Raw genomic sequence first — 11076 nt, 5'->3', positions numbered from 1 at the left:
CCCGGGGTTGGGTGTGCTGTCTGAATTGATGAAGTTTTAGACCCACAGTGGCTAAGAAATTACTGATTTTGACTCAGGAAGTAACTAGGATCTGTCGAACAGAACTGGGGGCTCAGCATCAGAAATTAAGTGATACCAAAAATGGAGATTCGCTTTTATGTACTTGAATCTGTGAGCATGACACTTAGCCCCTGGAACCTGTGTTTCAGGATAATGAGGGACCTCAGACAGCACTTGAGAACAACATGCAGCGGGGGAATGCTCCGCGGGGCACAGGACTGCGGTCAAAACGTTGGAGTTGGCCCATGGCAAACAGAACCGGTGCCATCTTTTTGGTGGACCAAGGTGTTAGCAGTTCTGGGAGCCGTTCTCAGCTCAGGCTGAGAAGAAAAAGGTTCCTGGCCGGGTGGTCCCCCCAATGGGGGATGACCAGGAGTTAGGGGCTACAGAGAAGAAAGGCACGCCCTTATGTTAAAGTTCGGGCAATAGCGTTTGTAAAGTTCTCTTCTGAGGGATGCCTGGCGGCTCACACTGAGCTGTTGTCCTTTGTGGGGCTCTAGAATGGAAAGGAGTGAGCAAAATCTAAGGCCAGTCCCTGGGGACTCCCAGTGACAAATATGAAAAATTTTAAACCACCTTGGGACGCTGAGCCCCTACAGGAATCAGAATTGGGGGGGGGGGGGAAGGGTACTGACGTTCCTTCATTAGCTCATGTGATCTCCACAATAATCCAGTGATATTGGAGGGATCATTCTGGTTTTACAGACAATGGAACCCATTCAACGGGGCATCATTAACCTGCCTAAGGTTATACAGTTAATAAGTAGCAGAGGCAAAGTGACATCCCATCCCTCCTGCCCTTCCCAGACATTCCAGACCTCTTTAAACCACCTAAATTCTAAGAAAGAAAATTTCAGAAAACCGAATTTTAAAATCTCTTGATTACATCCCACGGACTTCAAAGAGAAATCTGTGTATACATCAGCACAGATAAAGCCTCTGCCGGCGACAGGCAAACGCCCAGCTATTTTGGCATGTTTCTGCAGCACCTGGAACCCCACTCTCTGCACCTTTCCTCCCCCAAAGTTGCCTGCTCTTGGTATTGTATAAATATTTCAGAGCAGTCAGACCTGCTGAAGGAAGAGGAAAAGAGCTTCCGTTCTTGTGTCCCCCAGCGCCAGGTCTGGGACACAGGGGATGGGGTGCTGGGGACCTCTCACCTGGCACACTGTCTCAGCGGGCGATTGATCTGGGGTTCCCGCCCATCTTCCGGGTGGCTCAGCCTAGGTTGTGGTAGTCCATCCGGGCTGAACCATGCTGGCTTACTTACCTGCTAAGCACTTGTGGCTGTTACTTAGAGATACCATTTAAAATTCAGTGCTCATGGAGGGCTCCATGCACTATAGACTCTGGGTAAAGGTTGCCTATGAATTCCAGAGGGAAAGAAGCAGTAGAATCTAGGATGTCTTGCCCATGGGAGTCAAACAGAGAGCCCTGGGTGGGGCCAGGGGACCATGTGTTCTGACCCTGACCTGCCTCCTGACCACCTTGTATCAGATGGGGCCACCATAGTTCGAGCAGCAGACTCCCCAGGAGCCGTGAGCACTTAGGGGAAGTGGAGGGAGGCACCAGGTTTGGGGGCTGCAGATCCTGTGTCTATCGGGGTCACCCAGACCCAGGGCTTTGGCCAATTCAACAGGGAAACAGCTGTTGTTTCAAACAATTAGATGACAAAAGTCATCCCCCATTTCTTGCAGTATCAACTACTCAGTGTGATAAAAACCAGGCATCAAAAATGACCCTCCCTGGATGGAAGCAACCAGAACAGTTTTGGGGGCCCAGATTCTCACAAGGGATAGAAGGAGAGCCCTGTCCCCATAGCACAGGCCTGGGGAGGCGGAGTTCCTGGGAATGATGAAACAACAAAGCTCATGACATGGAACTTATCACAAGCAACTTGTCCTTGGTTCTAGCACCTTCCCCAAAGGCAGTACTTTGGGAAAGAGGTGTCAGTGAGGGTACTTTTAGCTATGAATTAGAGAAACTCCAGCTCCACCTAGGTGAGATTCGTTGGCCCCTACCCCAAATCTGATGGCTTAAAATAACAGAAGTATATTCTTTCACAGATTGGAGGCTAGAAGTCCGCTCGAGGTGTCAGAAGGGATATGCTCCCTCTGAGACTCTCCCTTCTGTGCCTCTTCCTGCTTTGGCCGCTCCTGGCAACCCTTGGCTTGTAGCTGAGTCTTTTCAATCTCTGCCTCCTCCATCTTCCCCGTGTGATGTTTTCTTATAAGGACATCAGTAATATTGGATTTAGGGCCCCCTCTGATCTAATATGACCTCATCTTAACTGATTTCGTCTATGAAAACCCTATTTCCCAACAACATTCTGAGGTTTCAGGTGAACAGGAACTGGGGCGGGATCAGGGGAGACACTGTTGGTCCCGCTCGGGTTGCCTGCCCTTTGAGATACAAGACAGGTGTAATAGCAAATGGGTGACATCCAGGTCTCTTTCCCAACTATGGAACAAAAGCTCTAGGGTGGATTTGGGGGTGCTCTCCTCAAGTCCCCTGGGATCCCCTTCACTGATTCTCCATGTCCTTCCTTTTAACTGCCTATACCTAACACGCTTTGTAGAGCTTTGACCTTGAATCACTGGAGAGGCTCAGCCAAAGAATTGGAGGCGCTAGAGAGTAGACATTCCCCAGGGGTTGGGGGGGGTTCTTTGCCAAAAGTTTCCTAGTGTGAGTTTTGGAAACCCAGCTCCCTTGCTTCAGGTGAAGTGTGATCTGTACTCTCAAGCTCCCCTGTTGAACCAGCTCCCTTCTGCAGTACCTTACCTGAAATCTCGACCTTGCATGGCTTCCCGATTCCCTCACTGATCTCCCCTGGGAGAGCTTCCTTAATATGCCCCCTGCACGGGAATCCCCATTTCAGAGTCTGTGTCTGGGTAGGGTTGCCAGTTTCAGCAAATAAAGATACAGTTAATAATACTAATAACAATAAAATAAATATTAGTAGTAAGTAAAATAAAAATACATAAAAGCTCCGTTAAATTTGAATTTCACCGAACAGCAAATCCTTTTTAGTGTAAGTATGCCCCATGAAATATTGGGGACATACTTATACTTAAAAATGATTTGCTGTCTACCTGAAACTTAAGTTTAATTAGGTGTCTTGTATTTGGCAACCCAACTTCTGGGGAAATGTAATTTAAGCAAACTTAGCTGTGATTGGAACAACTTAGAATATGATTTTGATTCCAAACCAAATCACTGTGACAAGAGGGATAGGACAGCAAGGATTCACTTTGACCAGTGTGGGTCCAACCCTGTATCTGGGGGTAACATTAAGTCCACCCAAACTTTGGGGCTGATTGTTCCACATGTGGGAGGGAGGTGTGGATGTTGGGGAAGCAACCACAGAAACTACTACTAAATATAAGTAACTAGAGTTGGTTCTCATTATTCGAGGTAGTGATGGTCTGTAATAATGTCATAGTGAACACTGAATTATTGAACATGGAACCATTGCTCCCAGGAGAGAAGACAGGATAGTGTTCCTGTGCGTCTCTCGTCCCAACATTTTGTCAACCAGTCAATGAATAACTTTGTTCTATGAGTGCTTCTCTTTAAAGACACCTTGGCTAATATCTCCCGTCGATTCATTTACACCTCACAGCCCATAGACCCGTAACTCACAACTGCACGAAGCTTATCTAACACATGAATTTTCTCTGAATCATGGCATTCCTGTGCCCTGGAGCACCAAACAGCACATCAGCATCTCATGGCAAGGCCATTTTAAACAGTGAAATCACCAACAAAAAGCACAAAAACGTGGGAAATGTGGCACTAAATAGATCACAGAAAGGACACTTGTCTACAGGATGGGAGTTGGAGCAAGAAGGCAAAGTCACCTTGTTCAACTTCAATTGGGAACATGCGCATTGAGTGACTCAAATTTTTGCCACTCTGCACATGTCTACAAAAGACTACGAAAGCACTGTACTGATTTTGGGGTTAGAAATAAATTTTAGTTGAGTTCACAAATACAGGATCCACGAATACTGGGGATGGACTGTCTGCAAAGATCCACTAATGCCCATGTTTGCAGAGCTACCAGCGAGGGTTTCAAGTTGACTCAGATTACGTTTATCTTTCAGAGAATCCCCTACTACAAAAATTGAGGAGCTGGCTAGATAAACACAGAGCTTGGACAAATAGCCCCATGCAAGGAACTCTGTTTGCATAGCTATGAACATGCAACCTTTGCTTGCTATGTAACGAGCGCAGCTAGCCATGTATTTACAGTGTGAACACAAATAACTTAGTACAAGCCACCATATTTGCCCAGCTATTTAGTACCGGTGTGATGTGAAATTCCTGAACTCAGCCCCATGGCTGAGTTAATCTGTAAATAGAGCTGCTTGCTCTTTAAAGCAAGGGAAAAGCCATGCACTAAGCCACTTGACACATTGCTCCTACTATTTACACAGCCAAATGCTATCAGCTCTTCTCACACATCCAAGGTCCTGGCAAGACTGTTTCACCAAGTGCCGTTATTTTAAGTGTTGGGAAGGGATCATCCACTAAAGCTTTTATTCATCTCTTGAAAAGAGATAAATTTTCTTTCAGATTGACAGTTTGCCCCAAACAATCAAAACATCAAAAAAGTTTTTCTTGGCGAGAGCTGGTGGTCTCCTCCCCAAAAGGCTCCAGTTGGCTCTCCCTCTATTTTCCCAGGCGCCAGAAGGATAGGTTGGCTGACTGGGATGGCCGGGGGGTAGCATGATCTGATAGTTTCATGGCAGGCCTCACACAATATGGTATTCATAGTTTTTCATTTCCCCCAATTTTTAATTTTAATTAATTTCATTATTTTAAAATCAATTTTATCTTTTACCAAAATCATATCAGCACACAGTTTTTGAAATCAGCTATTACTTAAAGGCTTATACAGTGGTCTTCTAACCCCCTTCCCACCTCCTGCAAGGCAAGTGTTTTTGTTTCTTGACACTTACTGTCTCTTCTGGTGTTGGCAGCCTTATTGTTAAACTAGGTGCTTCCACCTAGTTTCTTGATTGACCCATTTTAACATTAATTGTTGATTTCCTGTTAGAATAGCTAAGTTTTAGCTCTCTCCCACACCCTCTACACATCCCCTCCCCATCTCCTCAATATAATGATATATTATTCCTGGTTAGGTTAATGGTAGTTATTTATATCATGATAGTCCTGTAAATATTGTTTGTTACTGAGCAACAATTTTGTTTCCTTTCTTGAACACCTTTTATTTTTCTTTAATAATTATTTTTTACTAGCTTATTTTTCTATGATTTATTCCTGTTTCGGTTTTTTATTTTTTCATATACCCCACAGGCCTGTCATATCCCATTAAACATATTTCTTTTCAAACTTCAAGCCCAGTTCTAACATTGCCTTTCTAGCTGGACCAGACATCCTCCAGGTGTCCTCTCAGCTGTCATCCTGGGACACCCCCTTCCCATCGCCCCCCGGTTTTGTAGAGCTTATGGCCTCCTCATTCTTAGTCTAGACTCTTCTTTTGCCAAAGTACATATTCTGGTTGTTTCCTTTGAAACAGTGGCTGGGAACTGAATTTTATGAGGACTTCAGGGCTGACAATAATTCTGTTCTACCTTCATGTCTAAATGATCATTTAGCTGGGTATAGAATTCTAGGTTGAAAATAAATCTCTTTCAGAATGTTGAAGCCACCACTCCATTTTCTTCTAGGATAAGGTGTTGCACTGAGCAGCCCAATGCAGGTCACATTCCTGGGTGTTTGACCTGGGGTTTTTAATCTGGAAGTTCCAAGAATCTTCTCTCTTGTCCTTAAGGATCATGAATTCCCTCATTTCATTGTCCAGGTGAGAAGCCACGGTCCCAGAGAAGAAGACTTGCCATGCCATGCCCCAGCCTGGATTAATGCAGACTTCCTCCCAACATGTGTTCTGCACCACCCTGATGCTCCTTGAGCACCTTCTGCCTCAGTCTCACCTGCTGGCATTTTGCAGCCAGGGCTCCAGCCTTGGGGACACAATCTTGCCACCTCGGAATCTATTTTATAGAACATGAAGCCAAGTCAGTAGGCCCATTCCAAAATACGAGGAGCATGAAAGCAATGTCAGCAGAAGGGTGAAGGTACTGGAAACTGAGCCCCAGGCTGGGCCTGACCTGAGCCTCCCCAGGGCTGGGAAAGCTGGCCCACCACTGTGCAGCCTCTGTGCTCTCAGCATAGCCAGGCTGGATTATAGTCCCCAGAATGCCTTTCTAGTATGCTTCTGATTACATTGGGCCACCAAGGGAAATTCTCTCAGAGATTGGATGGCGACAGTAGCCATTTTGTAGCATTCACACACCTTTTCCCAATTATTCCATTACACACCCATCTAGGTGCTGCTGTGAAAGGGTTTTGTACATGTGATTAAAGTCCCAAGACAGTTGACTTTGATTGTTGACCTTAAAAGGGAGATTTTCTTAGGTGGGTCTGACTTAATCAGGATATATATATATATATATATATATATATATATATATATATCTCCCACAGTTCTGCTTCTTGAGCCCTGATGATAATTCAGTGAAGGATCAGTGAAGGATCCTCATTCCCCTGCAAGCTAGGGTACTGTTGTGCTCATGACTTCAGTGTATGGCTTGGTTCTCAGGGGAACCCCAGGTGGGGTGCCTCTCTGGGGCTAGGTTCAGCAATGGCCCAGGGCAGTGGTTCCTTTTTTTTTCCCCCCTAGGGCAGTGGTTCTTAAACTGTGGTCACAGCCTATTGGCACCAGCATCACCTGAGAACATGTAAGAAATGCAAATTCTCCACCCATTTCCAGAAACTCAAGTTTGAAAACTATCATTCCTGAGGAAACCCGGATGTCCTGCCCTCTGTTGATCTTTGTTCAGGTACTCAGGGAAAAGAAGCATACTGAGCCCACATGGGAGGAGCCAACTGGACTGGCCAGGCTAGATACACTCTCAGACCCTCCTTCTGATCTGGGAAATAGCCCCGGGATCTACTCCTTAGAGCCACAAATTTTAAATGGAGCTCTGGCTCTGGAGTTCAAACTTGACCCTGGCTCTTCCAGTGTGAGCAGGTACATCTGATAGTTCTCAGAGTGAGACCGACCCCATGGCATCATGATCTGACCAGCCTCCCCAGCTTCTCACCCGCCCACCCTGCTCCAGTCATGTTGTCCAGCTTCGATTCCAGCTCACCCAGAGCGCTTCTCCCAGGGGTCTTTGCACACGCTGCCCTTCTGCCTGGGGGCACCCCATTCCACTCCCTTCACCTGGGCACTTCTGCTTGTTCTTCCCTCCCAGCCCAATCGCACCCTTCCAGGCTGTTCTTCATGATGGATTCTCACACCATCCTGTGCATTGTCATAGCATTCACCACAGTGTGAAATTATACATTTATTATATGCACTCATATTCTTATATCTATTAGCAGCCATCTTCCCCATTGAGTCTAACCATGAGGATGGAGACAGTATCCACTGGCTCACTAGAACTCCCCCGTGCCCCGTGCAGTCCCTGCCACCTTAGGATGCATTTCTTGATAAAAGTATGCTAAACAAATAAATGTCCCTAGCTGAGGGACTCAACATGTCTGAGATTCATTTTTTTTCAGAGGGAACTGGGGCTGACAACATCCACCCTGCGAGGCTACTTATGAGGATTGAATGAGATAGTCCCAGGCCCTGTGGGTGGCCTGCAGTGGGTGCTCAAGAGGGATAGCAGGTGTTGCTGGTGGCGGAACCTCAACTAAGGTCCACCACAGACTAGAGGTGCCCTCTCCTCCGTGCCTGCTTCTCAGCTCCCCAAATTGTCTGTGTTTCCATTTGTCTCCGCCACTCGTCCATAAGTCTCTCTTGCTCAGGATCTGTTCCTTCCTCATTCCTCCATCCCATCTCAGGTTGTGGGGCTGCCACAGAGGGACCTTCACTGTCTTAGGAGGGGGTTCCTAGAAGCAGGCCTTAGGATGTGGGCTCCTGAGCAGGGATTTATTGAGGAAACGCTCCCAGGAGAAACCAGCAGGGAAGCCAGACAATTGTCAGAGGGCAGGGAAGGAGACTGAGCCAGGGAGGAGCTTCAGCCTGATCCCGTGGGAACCCTGGAGTGTAAACTTGGCCTCAGACCTGTCCCAGCCCGAGGCCACAGATCTGGCCTTTCATTCCATCCGTTGGTTAAGGGTGTGAGGGCTGGATAGGGGGTCAGCTCCCAGGCAATTTGATTCTCTGCCCTGGAGCCGAGGGACTCCAGGGGGCTGAAAACAGGCAGTCCATCCAAGAAGAGCTGCAGGTGCAGGTTGTAAATACAAAAGTACATGGCAGGGGTGGGGGTGGGTCCTTCACGGTAAAAGGACTCTGAGAGGGGCCTGGTAGAGCACTGTCTCTCCTGCCGTACTCAGCAAAATTTCCTCACACTTCCCTGAATGTTTGCCTTGAACACAGAAGGGGTTTCTTGAAGAGTGCAGAGGGTCGGCTCTATTTCTGATGCTTCTGTCAGTGTGGCCCACAGAAGAGCAAACCCTGCAGGGGCAGCGAGTCAGCCTGGAGCCCTGGCAACCTCCAGGGGTGCCAACTGCAAACTCAGCTTGCCCCGAGGCCCAACTTGGCTTCTGGGGGCTTCAGGGGCCCTGGCAGGTGCATGGGGAGAAGGGCTAAGGCCAGCCTCTCCACTCCCCCACAGCCTGAGAAGTGACCACCACTGCTTAGGTTGGAGAAAACTTGGCAGACCCTCCTTCAAGGAGAGGGTGGAAAAAGCCAGATGGAAAATCCTGACTTGGGCAATTAATACGAGCAGCAGGAAAATCCCTAAATTGGTTCCATAACAACAAATCTCTGTTCCCAGGTCCACGGGAAGGCAGAAAAAATGCATCTCACGTGAGGGAAAATTGAAGTGTGCCCAAAAGTTCATCAATGCTTTTCTGTCTTTCCTCGCCAGGTTCCCAGCTAAAGTTGTTAGAACATGTCTCCCTGTTTAAGCGAGGTAATTTGATGCGGGCAATAATAATCATAAATATTCATGGTTTTGCCTTAACATTAAGATAACATCTGTTTCCAAACATCTGCAATCTGTTTTCAATGCTTCAGTAAAATGTAAATTAGCTATAACTAATACAATAAAGCACTAATGGGGATAATGATAATGAAAGACGCCCATTAAGGCGGGAGTCCAGCTCCATCTCCAATGGCCAGTTTCTGGAGTTCCCCAGAATTTTGCTTTCAAACTTCTTTCAAATGAAAGGGGCTTTGAAAAGTCTCTGCTGGCCCCCTGGTTTGCTCCCTAAACCAGGAAGCATGTCCTTGGCCAGGGTCCTTTCTGTGCCTCACCCTTCTTTGGAGGATGCACACAGATCTTTCTAGAAGGCACGTCCACCTGGGCAGGTCCCATGCATGGAACCCTCCACTTCCTGCAGAACAAGGTCCAACCTGTTGGCCTGCAGGCCAGACTTGCCACCTCCCGCAGCCCCAGCATGTCCACAGCCCTCAGTTTATCCAAGTCCCCCCAATATCCCCTCCCTTTTTTTCCCTCTACTGCTTGGTTATTGGCACTGTACAGAGAGCCCCCACAGCGCTGAAGGAAAAGGCCAAGTGACCAATTACAAAACGGACTGGGGAGATGAACAGGACATTCACAGAAGAAATACTAATAGCCGAGAATTTCACACTCACCAGTCATAATTAAAAGCAAATGGAAACAATGATGAACAATAAATAATACTATGATCAGATGGCTAGGTGAAATAACTAAGTTGCAAAAACAATTTGTGTAACATGATCCCACTCTGACTTAAAAATATGTATACATATTGGGAAAAACTCCCAGGAAAATATGGATGCAAATGCATCTCTTAAGAGACTCGACTGTTCACCAGAGTTACTTTGAGATACAAAACTGGACAAGGCGCCTCTGTTTTGTTGCTTGCATTTGTTACAAGGAATATGCATTGTATTGTATTTTTAAAAGCACACCCACTTACTCATTCTAAAAGGCAAAATAGCAACTTGTTAGTGGGCCAGTCTGGAGGATATCCTCTTAACCAAGTTATCAAAATGAACGTGACCTTCAATGGGACAGGTTTGACATTGCGTGCCTCCTGATATGATGCACTTGGAAGAACACAGCATCCCTGCTTGTGGTGTTCCTGACAAAATGCCGAACTGTGGAGAAGCATCAGACATCTGGTTAAGGAAAATTCCACAAAATAACTAGCCTGTGCTTTTCAGAGATGATAATGTCACGAGATGCGTCACTGTCCCAGGTTACACTGAAGAGATGAGACATAAGATCCTGGATTTTCATTTGCTTTATTTTTTAAATTTTTTTAAAGATTTTATTTATTTATTTGAGAGAGAGTACAAGTGGGGGAAGGGGCAGAGAGAGAGGGAGAAGTGGACTCCCTGCTGAGTAGAGACCCAGATGTGGGGCTCAATCCCAAGACCCCGGGATCAGAACCTGAGTCGAAGGCAGACATTTAACCGACTGAGCCACCCGGGCACCCCTTCATTTGCTTTAATGGACATTTTTGGGGCCATTGGTGAAATCTGAGTAACTTCTATAGATTATTTAATAATATTCTGTCTGTGTTAATTTCCTGATTTTGATAACGGTTCTATGATTCTGCAAAAAAAAAAAATTCTTGTTTTTAGAAATCCACATGATGCATTTCATTGGAGAGAGAGAACTTTAGCCTTAATGCTATGGCAGAGAACAGCTGTAGACATGCAAGGCCACCCAACTGGCAAGGTACACACATGGTGGACAGAGTGGAGCAGGCTTGATTATTATTCCTTCACCTGGTGAAAGTCTGAGGAAGAGGAGTGAGGAGGAGCCCTCAGAAGGTAGGAGGCAGGACTGTGGGAAGTGAGGAGAGAGCAGGGAGAGGGGGGTTGCTGAGAGAGGACCCACCCCAGCCCCCAGGAGTTCCAAAGTCTAAACTTCAGAGCTTGGAGCGGCTTTGGCTTTGGTTCAGTCATTCAGACATGCACTGAGAATATGCTTCAGGGAAAGGCCCATGGAAGCACCCAGAACAGGCAGAGGAGGG

This window comes from Zalophus californianus, chromosome 3, assembly GCF_009762305.2.
Source record: "Zalophus californianus isolate mZalCal1 chromosome 3, mZalCal1.pri.v2, whole genome shotgun sequence".
In the NCBI taxonomy this organism is placed as follows: Eukaryota; Metazoa; Chordata; class Mammalia; order Carnivora; family Otariidae; genus Zalophus; species Zalophus californianus.
This window is presented reverse-complemented; position numbering follows the sequence as displayed.